Source organism: Lissotriton vulgaris, chromosome 3_1, assembly GCF_964263255.1.
Source record: "Lissotriton vulgaris chromosome 3_1, aLisVul1.2, whole genome shotgun sequence".
In the NCBI taxonomy this organism is placed as follows: domain Eukaryota; kingdom Metazoa; phylum Chordata; class Amphibia; order Caudata; family Salamandridae; genus Lissotriton; species Lissotriton vulgaris.
Window position 1 is genome coordinate 2083622432 of NC_141689.1, and position 20032 is coordinate 2083642463.

At 44.6% G+C, this 20032-nt stretch overlaps 1 protein-coding gene across 1 annotated transcript in view; it reads right to left on the reverse strand.

The window, feature by feature from the left end:
- The window catches only part of CRACD (capping protein inhibiting regulator of actin dynamics), a 926069-nt gene that overhangs the window by 752520 nt on the left and 153517 nt on the right, over window positions 1–20032 (reverse strand). The window lies entirely within an intron of this gene.

Below are 20032 nucleotides of genomic sequence, written 5' to 3' on the forward strand. Positions count from 1 at the left end.
AGTAGGTGCACCCTCAGTTGTGTAGTGCTGTGTATATGTGTGTGAGTAATTTGAACAGAGCACACTTGTATATGGGAAGCCAGTAGAGGTGGGTGGAGGTCTGAGTATGTGCAGGGAGGTTGAGGTTGAATCTAGCTGCTTTATTCTGGATGATCTGGAGTCACTTGGCGAGTTGGGTGGAGATTCCAAGATAGAGTGCATTTCTGTAGTGTAGGTTACCATAACATGATCACGTACAAGCAGCATTTTTGTACCCTTAAAAGACCCATCCAATAAGAACAATTTCACATTAGAGATTGATCAGTTCTGAATTTAAGCGTTGACTACATCACACCAATGGCCTCCCAGCCAAGATTCCAGCTACTTTTTACTTGTTATCAAATGATTGAATGAAGGAATAATTCAGCACATTTTCTGCTGAATCAACAGTTTCTTTGTCATTACAATAGACTTGCATATCTATCCAAGTAATGCTATAGTAAGAACGCACTGACAATGAGCTCAGAGTTTAACTGCTTCAAATCTAGGTTATGTGGACTCAACCACTCTTCATTCCAAGGGCAATAAAACGACCACTATTGAGTTGCATAATTATTAAAGCATGTTACCCACTGCAAGAAAATGCTTTGTGGATGAAAGTGGTGCTTTACAACACAAACTATTGTGCAGTGATATATTCCACAGAATATTTCCAAAATGAATGAAATCTAACTGAACAGGGCGAAAATGTATAACTGAAATCTTAAACTTAATGTGAGATGATGTGATACACTTTTTGCATTGTGTTAAATTACATAAAGGTGTATTTGGGTCCTAGAGACTCTTTCCATGCCGGAAAAAGTCTCCTTACGTGAGAGATTTCCAAGGGCGGGGGGTCGGTGTTTCCAAAGCACACGGGTAACGCATGGCTTCGCCGGGGTTCAGGCGCAACCCCTAACAAAAGTGTCGGGAAAGGAGTCTGCGTGAGTTCCCTTTCCCCGAACCACTGTGCGTCCATGTGCAGGGTAGATAGAAGCCCTCTCCCAGTTCTCGGGATTAATTGAGTCTCCAGACTTTCCTCGGAGCCACGAGCTGGTTTCTCCCATCACAGCCCTACCAAAATCATCCGACAGGGCCGGCCTTAGGCATGTGCAAGCTGTGCACCTGCACAGGGCCACCAAACCCCAGGGGCCACCACACCAATATATATCCTTAATATAATAATCCTCTGAGGATGGATACATATTTGCATGGTGGCCCCTGGCAGGGATTTGGCGTCCTCCGGCTCTGTTACACTTCCAAACACCCTGACCTCCCCTCTTCATTGGCCTTCGCACTCCACCCCGCCCAGACCCTTCTTCCGGGGCCCCCTACCTACGCTCCCTGCCCGGGGCCACCATGAGCCTAGAGCCGCCCCTGCATCCGACCCCAGCCGGCCATCTCAGACCAAAGCGGCTAGACAGTGGAACGCCGCAGGCTCTCTACATACATCACCATTTGCTTCTTTTAGTCTTTGTCTTAAGAATGAACTTCAGAACGAAAGCATCTGGTTAATTAAAGAGCGTTCCTGTTATTTTCTTTGTTATTAGCAGTTCTTTCTAAAATGTTGTCCTGATTGTATAAATATGCTTTCCGGGCATTGGCAGAGACTGCTTTACAGCTTCAATAACATGAACATTAAAATGCAATGTGTTGGAATGTTTTTATTACCAAAAAGAGCACACAAAAAGAAAACCACCCAAGCAGCGATTCATCCAAATGTGTTCCACTTGAGAGAAGAAGGGTTCGAGAATGAAAATGGCACAACATGTACAAATGCGGAACTGGAGTGGAGCCATGAGCGCGTGCCCGAACATGAACCCTGCAAGCGTGCTTATTTCCACAATTGTGCAGTTTGAACCCCAATGACGAGGAGTACTACCAGTGTAAGCAGGGGTGGCTCTAGGCTCATGGTGGCCCTGGGCAGGGAGCGTAGGTAGGGGGCCCCGGAAGAGGGGGTCTGGGCGGGCGGAGCGCGGTGGCCAGTGAAGAGGGGGGGTCAGGGTGTTTGAAAGTGGAACAGAGCCAGAGGCCGCCAAATCCCTGCCAGTGGCCGCCACGCAAATATGTATCCATCCTCAGAGGATTATTATATTAAGGATATATATTGGCGTGGTGGCCCCTGGGGTTTGGTGGCCCTGTGCAGGTGCACAGCTTGCACATGCCTAAGGCCGCCCCTGGTGTAAGTGCATTCCAGATCAACATTCATGGAAGGACGCACCTCCATTGCGCATCCTCGGGTGCTTTCACTTTAGGGTGACCAACTGGCGTGGGTGCAAATTCAGGACGGTGAGTGTAAAAATTCTGGACAAAGGGTCAAAATTCAGGACAAAAATTCTGGACAGAAGGTCAAAATTCAAGACAAAACTTCAGGACAAAAGGTAAGGGTTACAGACCCATCAGTGCCATTTGTGACATGTAAAGCATTAAACCGGAAAGGGAGTTATTAACCAGCCTGCATGAGCTATATTTGTCCTCACACTGCTGAGCGTTATGGTATATTGTTGGTTAGATTGGAGTTGACATTACTATATAATGACCTGGCTAGTGTCTAGCCATATATCAGCCCTCCTTATTTTACATATATATCGGAAATAGTATACTGATTGGCTGTTTCATTTCTGTGAGATGTAAACTGCAAATTCTCATTGATACATGGAAGTGTGCTACAGACTAGAAACTGTAGACACTGTTAACGCCTTAACCGCAGCAGGAATTCCGCCGCGGTGCGGGCGTTCTAAAAGTTGGGCGGGGTTGCGACGGCCGTTGGCCGTTCTCAGCACCAGGGAGGGAATGCTCCTGTTGGCCACTGCCGACGGTAGCACGAAAGGGGTTAAGGCACAATTATAGGGCAGAAGGAGTCACTGACTTTTCCATACAAAACATTTTCTATTGAATGGAAGCAAAATGTCTATATGCAGTTTTACTGATAAAACTATTTTGGACACAAATACTAATGTGGGGAAATGTGGTTTCAAACATATGTATAATTTGAACATCACAAAGTAAAGTGTCTTGATTGTTTTGATCCTATTAAAACACTGTTTCCAACACACTTCTGAATTACAAACAAGTAGTCCATTTGTGGTTTCCTAACTGCTGATATGTTTTGAAATTTTGCACAGTTCATTTGCAGATATTTAATAAAAAATTGTGTGTTACAAAAAACTCACAGCTTGCAGCCACTGTTTTCCACGCCAAGAAAATTTGGGAATACATGGTGCATTCTACATCACATTTTCATTATATATCAATTGTATTAGCATCTAAAGCATAGTAAATGATGATTTTACTGTGCACCAGGATACAACAACCTTTGATGGGGGTCTTCAATGATTCCCTCACTATCGCCGACAGTGCCTCTCTAACACGTATATTTCATTTGTTTTATAGCGCCTCTCATTATACATGTGTAAATCAGTGTGTAGAAAATGTAACATAAGGCAACGTGGACTACAAGGTGTAGGATGCACGTCGCCCATACTGGTAGGCATTTTGTAAGAGTGATTGGTCTGAAGAAGCTCAAACTCAGGATTCGGAACATAACACAGTAGTTAGCTTTGACTTTAATGATAAGAATATATTACTACCCAACCAAATCTTTTTAGCAACATCAGGATAATAAAAAAACTGGGAAGAAAACATAACTTTGTAACCTGTACCATGCAGTTTGGATGCAGCTCTTTGATGGCAGTTCATAGTTCACTGTGCTAGACTACATATGTAACTTATGAACTGCACAGTAACTAAAGAATCTCATTGACAAAAGAAGTAACCCACTAAGCTCTGCACATAAACTAGTGTTCTTTGATATGCGTGGTACACATTTGTTGCAGCAGTCATATTAACACTTTGTGCTACCTTAGATGATTCAAAACTGCCACTAAATAAAACTCCCATCTCTCCCTCCAGCAGGTACATTAGTCACCAGAGTTATCGAGACACTTTTATTGTTGTAAGAAAACTGCTTAATATACAAGGAACTTTGCAGTGCCAGCCCCCAGTAACAAAACTGCCCCCACCACCCTTCCAGCCTCCCAGGGAAACGCCTGATGCGAGTACTGCCACCCTCCAATGGTGTTCCTCATCATGCCCTCTCTCATGTGTAGTTAATTTCTTGTATAGTGCTACTCATCCGAAGTATGTACAGCAGGGTGTCAGAGTGCGTTACATCACACAAATATTATATAGAGACATTGACTCTTAAATGTGAAAGTATATTTATAGGAAATGTTTCCTAAGACACTTGGGGCTACAAGGTGTAACAGTAGGATGTCATCCATTTTGGTAGACAGTGGCATAGCGTGGGTGGGGCCACAGGCGTGGTCCCACCCCTTAATCGAAGAGAACTCCATCCTAGACGCCTCCCAGTCCGAATTCCGCAGCAACCACAGCACCAAGACCTCCCTTCTTGCCGCCACGGATGACATCTGCATGCTCCTTAACCAGGGACACACCGCAGCCCTCATCCTCCTAGACCTCTCTGCAGCTTTTAACATCATCTCTCATCGCACCCTCGGAGCCAGACTTCACGACACAGGGATACAAGGAGCCGCCCTCAACTGGATCCAATCCTTTCTCTCAGGCAGAACCAAGAGGATCAGACTACCTTCCTTCCTCTCCGAACCCACCAACATCAACTGCGGAGTACCCCAAGGATCTTCGCTCAGGCCCACGCCATTCAACATCTAGATGGCCCCCCTTGCCGCCATCGTCAAGCAGCAGGGACTCAGCATCGTATCCTATGCCGATGACACACAGCTCATCCTCTCACTCACACAGAATCCCGAAGGCACCTGTCTCTGCTTCCAGGAAGGAATGAAGAATGTGGCAGCCTGGATGAAGGACAGCAGCTTGAAGCTCATCTCAGAGAAGACCGAGGTCCTCATCCTCGGACCCCACACCTCCGCATGGGACGACACCTGGTGGCCCTCTGCCCTCGGAAATCCACCCACTCCTACAGACCACGCACGAAACCTCGGCACCTTCTCCCCATTAACCGCCAGATCAACGCCGTCGCCTCCACCAGTTTCAACTGCCTGCGCATCCTTAGCAAGACCTTCAAATGGATCCCCACCGACTGCAGAAAGACCGTCACCAACACACTCATAACCAGCAGACTGGGCTACTGCAACGTCTTATATGCCGGTATCAATAGAACTCTACTATACAGACTCCAAACCATCCAGAACGCTGCTGCCAGACTCGTCCTCGGTACACCATGCCACAAACGCATGACCCAGCACCTACGAGACTTCCACTGGCTCCCCGGTAAGAAGAGGGTCACCTTCAAACTCCTCACCCACGCCTAGAAATCCCTCAACAACATCGGACCCAAATGCCTCAATGAGAGAGTATTCTTCCACATACTCAAGAGGAATCTCCGCTCCGCCGACCTCGCCCTGGCTGAGGTCCCACGCATCTGCAAAAACAGAACAGGTGGGAGAGCCTTCTCCTTCATCGCAGTCAAGACCTGGAACGAGCTCCCCGTGAACATCAAACAGTCCCCGACCCTGCACACGTTCAGGAAGGACCCCAAAACCTGGCTCTTCGACTTATCCGGAGCTGCCGCCTTAGCGTCTTGAGACCCTCACAGGTGAGTAGGGGCTTCACAAGCCCCCTGATTGATTGAATATTCTTAGGGGTGTAAAATTTGAAAAGAAAAACTTTTGTGGTGAGATTGACTTGAGTAAGGTCGGTGCTGTTGTCTGCAAGTGTAGGTTATGTTGCCTTGCCCGCCTTTCCCCGGGCATGGAGCTGTGTCCTCATGCATCTCTCATGGCCTCTGGGCAGGTGGAGGGCTGCTCACGCTGTTTCCTGGTAGCATGGGAGCAGCACCGCCCAGCAGCACTACAGTGGAACGTCTCTTGTGGTACCACAGTGCCGTACAAGGAATTAGTTTCTGCTTTTCGGTAGGTAGAAGGAGCATTTCAAGCTTGAGTTTTGAGCTTTCTGCTTGATGTCATTTGTTGGTTTGTGATGGTGAGTTGAGTCACCCGGGGGTGTGGCATCCATTTATTATTTCATCCATCATTCAGTCTTTCTCTATTCATTCTGCCTTCCTTCTGTGTGCCCATCCATATCCAAACATATTCAACCATTTCCAAACCTATCCATCATCTATCCTTCCATGCATCATTCCACTTATCCATCCCTCCATCCACCCTATTACTCATCCGTTCTTTCACCCCATCTATCCTTTCACTCATCCATACACACTGCCACCCATCCATCCATCCAACCATTTACCCATTCACGCATCCAGCAATCCTTTCACTTACTCATCCATCCTTTCACCCACTCATCCATCCATTCATTCAACCATTCACCATTTCACTCATCCATTCATCTTTTCAGCTCTTCACCCTCCCTTTCACTCATATATGCATTCTTTCACTCATCTATCCTTAACCCCTTGCCCGCGGCCGGAATTCCGATCCTGTGCGGCACATTACGATCGCGGGTCTGGCCGTGACGGCTCCCGGCCGTCATCAGCACACGAGCACTGTGTGCCATGACGGACGGGAGCCGTCACCAGCACACAAGGGGTTAAATCACTCTTTTCATTCATCCATACACCCAATCGCTCATCCATCCTGTCAATCATCCAGCCATACTTTCACTCATCCATCCTTACTTTCTCTCTCCATCCCCTTTCACTTAGCCATATCTTGACCCATCCATTCACCCACCCATCCATCCATCCACTCATGAATCCATCCATTGACCCTATCATCCTTTCATTCATCCATCCATCTTTTTAGAAAAAAGCTAAAGACCTGGCTGTTTTCATGATAATTCCCCCTTCTCTACGTTTAATACGCCTTACTTTAGTTCAGCGCCAAGACACCGTAAGGTATTCGTGCACTTTAAAAGTCTTTTTAACATTAACATTAACATCCATCCTTTCTCACATCCATCCATCTGTTCACTTATCCAGCCTTTTGCCCTTTCACTCACCCACCCATCCTTACATCCACCCTTTCACTCCTCCGTCCATCCATTCACACTTTCACTTATCAGTTCATCAATCCATCCATCATTTCACTCATCCATTCACTCACCCAACATCCACCCTTTCACTCATCTATCCATCCTTCCCCTCATCCAATCTCCCTTTTACCCATCCATCCACCCTTTTACTCATCCATCCACCATTTTACCCAAACGTCCATCATTCTAGACATACATCCACCATTCCACCCATGCCAGTGGTCGAAGTGGGCGGGATCGGAAGGGCACGGCATGCCCCTACTTCTTTTATTAAAACTATACTGTTCCCCTACTTTTTCTTTTCAAAACTGTGTCCCAGGATGGCAAAAATAGAAAAGGCATTCAGATAAGGCTCAGCTTGCTTTTGTGGACATTGGGAGACGGGCAGAGAAGGAAAAGGACTGTCTATTCCTTACTGCCCAGCGAAGACATGGACAATGTCCTCTTCTTTTCTGTCCTGGCAGCTCCCCCCCCCTCTCTTCCTATTATTCCATCTCTTTCTGTCTTGCTACTCACTTATTGAAAGCTGTGACTTGAAGAAACGGTTCACAACCTCTCTTTCCTTCTTTCATTTAGTTGCTTCCCTGTGAAATGGATCAAAAAAAGAAAAACACTCTTGCGGGAAATGCCCTTTTTCTGACATTTTTCTACTCCAAAGTGCAGCCTTGGGATGGAAAGAAATAAAGGGTTTTAAATATGAAAAATAAATACATAACTAAATAAAGCAAGACAGAGTGGTTGCAAAGTGGCCACATTGGTTTTATTCACATCCAAACGAGTCAGCCTCACTTTACAGACTTTGTAGTGAAGCGCTACTTTTGTTTTCTAGTCTTTCTTTGAACCGCATTGTTGTCCCCAGGTGGGGAAGTGCACCATTTCTGGATGTATTGCAATACCTGGTTGATGGGTGGATTGGAAAACAAAATGTGTACCATGGCTCTGTGTTTATGAATGTGGTCTTTTTAAACCATACTGCTTACGTTTTGTAAGTATATAAGCAAAGGACATTGAAACGGTTCCCTTCAGGGCCTGTAGTCATGTCCTTAACTTTTCAGGTAAAACCACTCGCTGATTTCTAAATAGTGAGTGAGAGATCGTTATTATTATAAATTTATAAGGCGCACAGCTACCCCGAGGTTTCCCGGCGCCCAGGACTAATTGCAGACAGAACTCACAGCTTTTACTGGTTGAATAGTCAGGTCTTAAGGCCCTTGCAGAAGCTTTTGTGGCTAACTTCATGGCGGAGTAGAGAAGGTAGTGGGTTCCACAAATTGGGGTCAGATATGAGAATGAGCGTCCACCCATACGCGAAAGTGTGAATCTAGGAACTATGAAGTTAGCGTGGGATGAGGAGCGAAGTAGATGGGTCGGAAGATATGTCTGGGTTAGCATAAGGCCTTACATTTTGTCTGGTGCTCAATCCTGAGCCAGTGGAGATTACGTTAAGTGCATGTGATGGAGGATGTTTTCGGTACATGAAGAAGTAGCCTGGCCGCAGAATTCTGCACCACTTGCAGCTTGCGTATTACCTCCCTATTTGCTCCTAGATAAAGGATGTTGCCATAATCAAGCCTCGGCATGATTCAAGCCTGGATGACCGTTCTTTGAGTAGATTCAGGCAGCATCCATAATATCTTACGGAGCCATTTGAGAATAGTGAAGCAAATAGAGGTGGTCTTAGCTACTTGCTGTTTCAGAGTCAACTGATCATCAATCACTATGCCCAAATTACGTACAGTTTGTACCGGTTTAGGAAGTTCACCCATTTCAGATGACCAGTGATGCGGGCCCCAGAGATCTTTATCCTACCCCATGACCAAGACCTCCTTCTTTCCTCCATTTAGCTTTAACCAGTTAGTATACATCCAGCTGGCGATTTTATATAGCCCTACCTGTAGGGATGAAACACTGGAGTTGTCATTGGCGGATAGTGAAAAGAGAAGCTGGGTGTCATCCGCATAAGCGAAGATTGACAACCCAGCCTCTTCCGCGATGGCAGCTAAACGGATGACGTACAGATTGAATAACATAGGACTAAATATCGAGCCCTGTGGCACTCCATAAGGAGATGCATAGGTCTTGGAGCAAGTCGATGGAGAGAAGACTTGAAAAGTCCTGTCGGTGAGGAAGTTTTTAATCCAAATCAGAGCTGAGCCAACAATTCCAATGGACTGAAGTGCCTTTAGAAGGGTAGAATGAGACACTGTGTCAAAGGCGGCACTCAGGTCTAATAGGATGAATACCACCGCTTCCCATTAATCCAGATGCTGGCGTATTGTTTTAGTAACTCCTAAGAGAGCAGACTCTGTGGAGTAACCGGCTCTACAACCTGATTGCGACCTGTGTAAGATGTTATTGGATTCCACAAACCGTGTAAGCTGTTGGTTCACGTGTTTTTCCAGGATCTTAGAAAAAACAGAGAGTAGGGAAATTAGGCTGAAGTTGGAAGGCTCCGCTGGATACGCATTTGGTTACTTCAAAAAGGGAAGAACTATTGCGTGTTTCCATTCTGCTGGTAAGATGGCTTAAGAAGATCCATGACGATCTTTAATGAGGAGGAATTTAGTTTTTGAGGTAACCATGTTGTTTCTGCTTACATTTCACATGCTTTTCTTAATCTTGCATTCCCTGTGAGAGTTTGCTTTCACTTTTCTTTTTTTTTTTTAGGCAGCATATTACTCTTATCAAGTGCATAATTTGAATTGAGCCACATCCAAGTGTCTATAGCGAGCACAATTAAGTTGTAGCTGAAGGCAGTGCGAGTTTCTCTCAGTGGGGCAGTATGGTGTTCAGTGGGGTAGAGGAAGTGGCACTATGGCCAGAGCTGTTGAATTTGGAACTGGGGAACTGGGTTCAGCCTTCATGGCCATTCCACGAGACCACTCTACTGAGGGAGCATATTCCCATGCTAGACCTTAGAAGGCCCCACTAGACCTTAGGAGGCCTGATGTCTTAGCACAAGCAGGTGTACCCTAGTGGTGTCAATTGTGGGTTAACCTTGAAGGCATGTCCACCACAATCCATACTGAAGTTCATCTCCAGTCTTGCGGGCAGGCCTACGAAGCAGCACACCCTAGAACAACATTGAGCCAGTCACTGTGAATCTGTCACTGAGGTCACATGAACTTTGAGCAGGTTAGGGCGTGCGAATGGTGTGACCGCACTGGGTACCTATTTTGGGTGGGTGCCTAGTGTTGCAAGTATATTATGGTTTTAAAAAAAACTTGCAGCCTCCTTCCTGGCCTCCAGCAATTTCCAGCAGCAATACAAATGTCATGATAATTTCGGTGATTAATGTTCGTCCCAAGAGAGATCAGAGTTTTGTCTAGTGGAAGGGTTAACTCCGGGAACGGTAACACGGAGGGTTAATGTACCTGCTGCAAAGAACATGTACCTTGCAGATCACAAAGTGCACATAATGTTAACTAGGTTAGTAGGTTACTGCTTTTGTCAGAGAGATCCTTTTGTTACTTGCAGTTTATAAGTTAAAATCCTAACATAGACCAGTGAGCTATTAAGCTATACTGTCTGCTAGTATGATTGTCATGTGGCTTCGACACCTTGTAGTCCTTTGTCTTATGTAACATTCCCTAAACAGTGATTTACACACGTATAAAAACGATTACCTCTGTGTAGTGTGTGATGTAAAGTACTCTTACACTGTACACTGGTATGAGTGGCGCTGTAAATCAAATTAAATGCATCTGAGAAAGAGTGTGGTTATGGAGACTTGAAGAGGACTGTTAAAGGATGGTAGTGAGGGAGACCGAGGCATAGGTGATCATTGGGGGCACCAGCAAACATCGTTGCATAGGGCGCCACCAGCACTAAAGCTGGCCCTGCCACCGAGGCCAGTCCACCTCACGCATTGGTACCTCCATTGGTCTTGTAGTAGACGCTGCAACTCACCAAGGATCGGCAATGCAGGATTTGCACGCACATCAAACTAAGTTTGCAAACTTCACAGTTTCTCTGCTTCATGCGCAAGCACTTTTAAGATGTGCTACCTGCTCTGGAGCCACTGGAATTATGCAGCAATGAGGGACAAAATGATGCTGCAGTGTTGACTAAATTATGCAACAAAAATAAGGATGCAGCGTAATGCAATACATTTTCTCATACTGTATTATTTACATATTTTTACACAGGTTAAGTGTCTGCAAAGATTCTGCCTCATTAGTATCAGTATAACATACAAATGCAGCAGTGAGACAGGTGTCAACCTTTGCAAAGGGCCATCCACTTTGCAGCAACTCAAGTCACGTTTTTTAGTAACATTTTATCGGTTTGAGCTACAAAAATTATTAGTTAAAACTGTAAGATTATGCAGTGGATGATGTATTATGTGAAAAATATGGCAGAGCCATAATTATTTAGAACACATTTGCAAACTAGGATATTTTGCCATTCATGTTTGAACTGCTCTTGTGGAAGAAGGGAGGAGAAGTGCTAATGAGAGAAACTGCATGGCTTGGAGACAAATGGCTTGTGATTCCACTTTTAAGCGTATTTGGGACATTGTGTGATTGGAAATATATCCCACTTTGTGAATGTATTTAAATGCTATTAACTCCTATTAAACCTTAAATAATCAAATGAATCAAATAACACAATAAGCTGTAACTGGTCGGTGAAATGCCAAACAAATACTAAAAATTGGGATGTTTGGCACATTCTGGCCCCACCTCTGACTCCGCCCACTGATCGAATCCTTGGGTTAGCTCCCCCCTCGGAGACTCCGACCACAGTTCTCCTACTTTTTTTCCCCCTCTCCGACCACTGACCCATACTTATATTTATTTAACCTTTCTCTCATCCATCCTTACACTCACTCAACCATCCATCCTTTCTCTCGTTATCTATCCATTTACCCTTTCACTTATCCCTTCCTCCTTTCACTAATCCAGACAGCCATTCACCCATTCCTTCACTTACTTACTCACCCCACCTTTTCACATTAATTATGAGATGAGCCTTTGTCTACAGAGGAGTTGCAGACAGAAGAGGCCCATCAAGAACTCCACCTCATTGTAGTTCCTAAAGCAAGGGTTTGTGCGGGGGAGGGTTCACTATGCCCCTGCACATAGGCAATCTGAAAACCTGGAAGTCTTGAGTCATGCATGAAGCACAGTGCCAGGACGTGAGGTGACATCAACATGGTGTTGTTTTCAGGGCTTAAAGTGGGTTATAAAAACTTGGGGGTCTCTCCAAAGGGCGTGTCCGATGTATTTAAGGGTATGGCCTAAAACACGGTAGCTAATAAACTGTGCTTAGCATAGTGTGCTGCCCAACTGATATTCTGCTAATTCTGTTATTGCATCCAGATATACAATACATTACACCTACAACAAGCCAGGACTATTGGCTTTGTTAGTGGTTATTAGTTGTATAAAATAAAACAACAGCAACTATGGCTTTGTTGTATGTATTGAAAACTCTTCAGTTCTAAAATGATGAGACTGTGAAAGAACTATAACTCCTTCCTTTTAACTTCTTTTGCTGGCTTCTTTTCATGAACTGGATTCTCTACATGTCTACCCTTCTAGTGAGGTGCAACATTTTTCTTTATGTACTGTTAAAACAGAATACCCTGCCCTAAACCAAGGCTGCTGGAGGCCCACCACATGCTTTAACAGCCCAGACTCGCCCATTGTTTTTCTGTATGTGACAATCAGCTCCACACAGAATGACAATGGGTAGGGTGGGGGCTGCTTTTGTGATCAAAGGATGAGTGTGAGATGTGCGAATCACTGACAGAACTGGAAAACGGAAAATGAGGTTTCTGGAATGCGTAACACCATTCGTCATATTATTGGTCACGTCTTGCAGATGCTTGTTTTGTATTATTACTAACGAAGTTTCTGATGTAATTTACACGCCATGTGATTGTATGCTTATATGGACCAATCTGATGCAAATAAAGAGATTTAAAAAAATTTAAAAAAAAGGATGAGTGTGAGACGGCCCCATCAGGAAGTTGAGGCTTCACGCAGGGGAACAGTGGTGTTCCCCAATGCCCAAAATTACAGACAAAAGGTGTCCGTAAAAGGGATCCTCACTGACAACAAACGTGAGATCCAAATCACGGGCAGTCTGTGAAATTTACAGATGGTTGGTCAGCCTATTTCACCTGCACCAGATCATAGTTCTTGATGCCACATTTTCACATCATACAGGCATGGGCCAATGGGGGGGAGGGGTGGAGAAGGGGTTGGTTGGGTTGTGACACCCCCAAATAAATGTATTCTTGGCTTGGTGGTTGAGTCTTGGTGCCCCTAATCAGGTCTGATATCTATGTGTTGGTTTTATTACTCTCTGTCAGTGAAGAATGAATGACAAAACAGTGACCTCTGATGTAAATGGAAGAGATAAAGAGATACCCATCTTGTGGGTGAATTTCAAAATGGGAAACCAGATAACCGGCCTCCCACTTGTCCAAAATGTTGAACCTATGCAAATATTTTATTTCACCCTTTTTATGGTGTTGATTGACAGCTCAACTGACGCCAGACAATCATGTGAGATTCAACTGGCTCCGCCCAAATGTTGGGAGCCAAGAATACATGTTTTGATTGAGTTGAAGTTCTGTGCTTCTACAAAAAAATGCTTACTCTCCACACAGCCGTGATTATTTTGTTTATTTATCCAGGTGCTCAAGCTTGAAATTTAAGGTGGGGGGGAAGCATAGCGTATTGCTTTTAAAGTGCCCAAGGTAACTAAAACATGTATGGTGCTTTTCTCTGACACCAGCACAGATGGGAGGAAAGTAACCAATTAACCTCCATGGTTTTATAGGTTTGGCTTTACAGTGCACTGTAATCTGCCCTCAACTTAACAAAAAGAGCTTTCAGAGTCCTACTGAGAGAGGGGTTTAGGCTAAATGAATGTGTTGGTGGCCCCTGAGTGCAGGATTTGATTGGGACAAATTTGTGTGCCTTCACTAAAAAGACTGCATATATTGCACTTTTTGTCTTCTAGCAGCAAGACTGAGTTGGTTATGGTGGCAAACCAACAATCATGGCTGTAGGCCTGATCTGTCTATTGTGAAATGTTATGATTAAGGCTCTAGGCATGACGTATTTATTATGAAAAGCATATGCTAAAGTTGATTGCCATTTAGGTGTATAATATTATTTCTCTATATTAAAGCTTACAGATACTTATTTTGTTATATATTTTGTTTCTTATAGATTAGTTTAATAGGCAAGGGTTTTGGTGTTGGTTACTGCTTCTGACAAACTCTAGGGGACGCTAATACTCCATGCTGGAATCTCTTCATAGATATCTGCATGAACTTGCAATATTACCGAAATCAATAAATAATACGTACATCCATAAACATAAAGATTCATATAGATAAATAAAGGCCCTGTGGGTCAACTCTGTTCAACCATTGGTTTGTCTGAGAGTCATTTGCACTCTGGTTCATCCCGGACATCAAACTGCATGGGATAATGGTTCCGTATGCATCAGCCATTTACTATTTTGCCCTGTGAATATAATTTTGTTATCATATACATCCACCTGAAAATTAGTGCATTTCAATATAAAGACTGATTGCTCAGTCCTTTTGTATTGGCGTTTCAAATTTTATCACTCCCCTTTCATTTATAATCTTCCCTTCTTTTTATTTAAAAGTTTATTAAGAGTATACTAAAGTTGTCCAGGCAGTGATAATTGGTCATTTGCAGGTCAGTCACGTAAACTGCAGCACCCCACATTCCACGTGGCCTCTTCTAAACCAGAAAGCAATGATGGAATGCTGTGGTCCACAGTGTATCATTGTTTTACCATTCTGAGATGGCCAACATTGTTTTTAAATGTGGTGGCCATGCTAGAATTTTAAAACAGTGACAGACTATTTATAATACCTTTGCAAGATGGACAGGCACTGCTGTGTTTAGTTTTATTTTTGCAAACATAAGCCACCGGTATTTAGAAGGCATCATGTTTTCTTCCTTCTACTTGTATTCTTTTAATTTATTTTGCATATCTTGTTGAGTTTGTGTGATTGTGTCAGAAGGTGAATGGAAATATGATGAAGGGGATTGATCAATGGATGCAAGAGTTCAAAGATAAGTGACAGAGAGAGTATATAATGGCTAACTGAGTGTCTAAAACCCATTAGTGGCAGAAAAGGCACTTTACTTGAAAGCCAGACATATTGGTATCATCAATGATTGTTCTATTTTTTACCACATACAAGCCCCCTTTTAAAGACTTGAGTTCAGGATATGTGCCATACAAGCACCTCTTATATTCGATTTAATCAACTGTAATGTTGCTCCAGCTATAATAATAACTTAGGCCATGTTTAGGATTTACAGGACTACTGACTTGCCTCCTAGTTCACTAATGGGACTGTCGTTGGGGGGCAAGCCACGAGTATCTCGAAAAACTATCACTTTTAATAAATGTCTGTCTATGCAGTTATAAAATCTGATTCACTATATATAAATACTAGCAGCCCGCCCGGCTTTGCCCGGGGCAGAAGGGGGCTGGGGGGCAGCATTTTAAGCCTCTGTGCACCCCCCCCGACATTGCCCAGTCCGCATCCCTCCCGCCTCCCGCCCCGACATTGGCCATACCGCCTCCCGCCTCCCGCCTCCCGCCTTGAGCCTCCCGCCCGCCGCCCCGACATTGGGCATAGCGCCTACCGCCTCTCGCCTCGCGCCTTGAGCCTCCCGCCCGCCTCCCGCTCCGGCTTTGTAACCCCCCCCCAGGTCCCGACTTACCTCATCCGCCGCTCCTCCCTACTCTGGAGTGTTTACCTCTCCACTGCTTGACCGCTTGTCAGCTACCTCATCCGCTGCTCCTCCCCACGCTGCCACTGCTCCTCCGCTTGTCGCCGCTCCGCAGCTCCTCCCGGCGCTCATGTTCTCCCCTCTTGCTGTTGCTGGTGAACTCTGCTCCTCCCCTCACGCAGACGCTCCTCCCGGCGCTCATGTCCTCGCTCTTCCTGTTGCTCGTGAACCACGCTACTCCCCTCACGCATACGTCGCGGCCGGCGCTACTTGCAAGGGACTACTTTATTTTTATTTCTAAATATTTTAAACAACTTTTTTTTTTTATGTAGCCTATGTCCTTCTGCTTGCCCTGAGGTTTTGTAAGATGTCTTGGGTGTTCAGATTGGTGGTGTAGTTTTCGAGTTTACCTGGCTCAAAGGTGCAAGTTCTCTCTTTATAATAGTAGTATAGATAAGTCAAATGTTTTTGTGACTCAGTTCGTGCATGGACTCTTAGAGCCAGGCCTGACCCAAGGTTCATCTCTGGCTCGGCTCTCCGTACTAATTTGCCTGCACACCCTCCTCTATTTGCGACTTGTGCTTAGCACTCGGGCCTTTTTTTGCACTTGATTTGTAAAAGGCAAGGACTAAAAACATGGAGCCCTGCCCACATGCACTGATTTGACAACTCTGCTGTATAGGCTTCTTGTAGTGGAGACTTGCAAGAGTGGGTGCAGTGAATATACATTTAAAATACATCATCCCAGGGCAGAGTTTCCAGGCCTTTGTGTTATATGTGACTGCAGTCATGAGTTCCCAGGCAGAACTACCAAGCCCTGGTCGGACAGATCAGGGTGTAACTTCAGCTGGGGTATTTGGGCTGTGATTCCCCTCAGATGCATACTTGGTTTGTAGTTAGGTGCCTTTTTTCCATTATTCTCATTTCCCTAAGAGTATTTACTTGTTCATCTTTTGGATGCGCATCTTAAATATAGATAGTGACAGGTTTACCAAAAAAGTTGTAAATGTGCACCCACAGAATTACTTATTGAATGGGTGAAAATTTACAACTTTTTGGAATTTTCAGTCATTCGAAGTAGTAGGTTTGGAAAGCTGCACTAATTTCAGGTTTTCAGGGGTACTACTGGCATTGGACATGCAAAATATGATGGGGGGAACACTTGCAAATAGTCAAACCACTGCCAAGCACTCATGGTGGCATTCCAAACAATGTGTTTTGCCCATTGTGCCACTCTAGACAGAGGTTCACCAAATACAAGTCAGTTGATCCCAAACCTTGGTCATCAAAACCTCCACCCGGCAGACCACTGCTTTTTTAGCTGGGAAATTTGAGATTCGAATGCCCCAAATCTCATTGACTAAGCTACACCTCTACTTATGGGGACAATACAAACCACTTTCCAGCATGCTGTTGCTATGTGGAGTATTACTTCGCATAGCACACATCAAGTCAAGTCACATGTCACATTTGCTGTAATTCACAGTATTATTTTTACTACTTTCAATGGGTTAAAAATCAGTCTAATGTTTTAAGTGCCCAAGTGTAGTGAGGGCTGTTTGTACAAATAATTTCCTGCCAGTAGTAGGAATGCAGACTGCTAATTCACTAGAATAGTGGGATGTTGATTAAAGACACCTTGGTTATCAATAAGGTATTTTTTTCACTCCAATTAATACATGCAATCTGCAATTAGGTGTAGTGAAGAGTAAGAAAACAAGTTACTTACCTGTAACTACAGTTATCCAGTATTGGTATCTTTCATAGATTCACATGCCTGAATCATTCCCCGTCGTCGAGGCGGGAGTCCCACGGTAAATTATATATATATAGCAGTGCCTAAAAACCATTAGTAGTAGGCTAGAAAAGGATATAGGCCCAACTAGGCCCAAAACTTAGCAGCCTATCTACCTCATTATGTAAAAAGAACTGAAAAAGTAGCCTCAGCCAATCAGCTAACTTCACCCTCTAGAACCTTCCCAGCCCAGGCAGTTCTCCTCAGATTTTCCCAGCACAAGTGAGAAGTAGTATCCAAAATAAGAACTGCCTAGCCGGGGAGGAGGGTGGGTGCATGTGAATCTATGAAAGATACCAATACTGGATAACTGTAGGTACAGGTAAGTAACTTGTTTTCTTATCCAGTATTGGGGTATCTTTCATAGATTCACATGCCTGAATCAGAGTAGCAAGCAGTAATAACCATAACTGTCGGTAGAGGAAGGTGGGAGACAATCCAAACCATATATCCCCACACAACCTGGAAGGTACTAGAGCAATAACATATTTCAATACATATGCAAAATCATGACAATACCTTCATATAATATGTATCTATATATAGAGCATTAAAACAGTATATTAGCACACATGTAGCAATAGAAACAAGAAAAACCATAACAGGCTGACCTCAGTGAAGAAGATGCTGCAACACTGCTTCTCCCACTGACGTATCTTCATGTAGCACCGGCTGCAGGCAATAGTGCTTTGTAAAAGTATGCACACTTTTCCATGTAGCAGCACGGCAGATGTTTTCCAGGGTCACCCCTGCAAATAGGGCTGTAGACGCTGACATCATCCTGGTGGAATGCGCCTTAACCGTTCTTGTCAGGTTCGCTTTGTCATGACAGAAGACAATGACAGAGGAAAGCCATCTGGCTATAGTTGCCTTCGTCACTGCCTGACCACGTGTAGCTTGTCCATAAGCTACAAACAGTTGGGTAGATTTGTGCAAATCTTTTGTCTTTTGTAAATAGAATTTGAGGCATCTTTGGACATCCAAGGAATGCAGCATCCTTTCAGCTGGAGTCTTGGGGTCTGGAAAGAAAGTTTTGAGTTTCACCGGTTGATTGATGTGAAACTGGGTCGGAACTTTGGGAATAAACTTAGGATGAGTTCTAAGTGTCACACAATCTTTTGAAAAATGTAGGAAAGGTTCTGATATAGTGAACGCTTGTATCTCACTTACTCTCCGGGTTGAAGTGAGGGCTAACAGAATAGCCACTTTCCAAGTCAAGAATTTAAGTTCTGATTTATGAATTGGTTCAAAAGGCCTTTTCAGCAATTGAGATAACACAATATTGAGATCCCACTCAGGAGGGGGAGGCCGCACTGGAGGGAAAACTCGAAATAATCCTTTAAGGAACTGTTTAATTAAAGAGGAAGAGCACAAAGATGGTTTGTTGTAACTCTTCCTGAATCTGGATATGGCAGCAAGGTGAACTTTGATAGAAGAAAAGCGAGACCTGATCTGGCTAGAGACAGCAGATAAGGCAGAATCTTCTCTGGAGGAGCCTGTAGTGGATGGACGTCATGCTCTCCGCACCATAAACAGAATCTCTTCCATTTGAAGCGATAGGTTCTGATGGTAGACTGTGCACGAGCCTGAGATAGAACAGCTCTACAGTCTGGAGAAATCTCCAGGTCCTTAAACTCTAAGAAATCAGGAGCCAGGCGTGCAAGTGTAGCGACTGAGGATCCGGATGAAGTATTTGTCCTTCCTCTCTTGTTAGCATTGAAAGTGTCGGCTTGAGGCGCAGTGGAGGTTGATGGGAGAGTATCAGAAGCTCCTGGAACCAATACTGTCTCGGCCAGCGAGGAGCAATTAGGATTAGAGAGCAACGCTCTCTCTTCATTTTCTGTAGAACCTTTGGGATGAGAGGAATCGGTGGGAAGGCATATGCAAAGATTCCGGTCCACCTCATCAACAGGGCATTTCCTCTCGATCCTTGCTGGTGGAACCTGCTGGCAAAGTATATGCATTTGCTGTTCTGTTGCGTGGCAAACAGGTCCAGTGTTGGTGTGCCCCAGAGCTGGAAAATTGTTTCCACTTGGCGTTGTTCGAGTTCCCACTCGTGACATCCTGTGAACGATCTGCTGAGATCGTCGGCCAGAGAATTCTGAATTCCCTGAACATGTTCCGCTCTGAGGGAAATTTTGTGATGGAGTAACCATTCCCACATTTCCTGCGCTTGAAGAGACAGGGACAGAGATTTTGTGCCCCCTTGCTTGTTTACGTAAAACATGCTGGTGGTGTTGTCCGTATGCACCAGCACTGCAGAGCCTGGAATTCTTGGCAGGAAGGCTCGCAAGGACAGGAAAATTTCCCTCAACTCGAGGCAGTTGATGTGTTTGTGCTTGTACTGATGGGACCACCGTCCCTGCACTTGAAGGTCCTGAAGATGACCTCCCCAACCCTCCATGGAGGCATCTGTCGTTAGAGTAAATTCCGGTAGGGTCTGAAGAAAAGTGAGCCCCGGAGACAAATTGTTCTTTGCCGC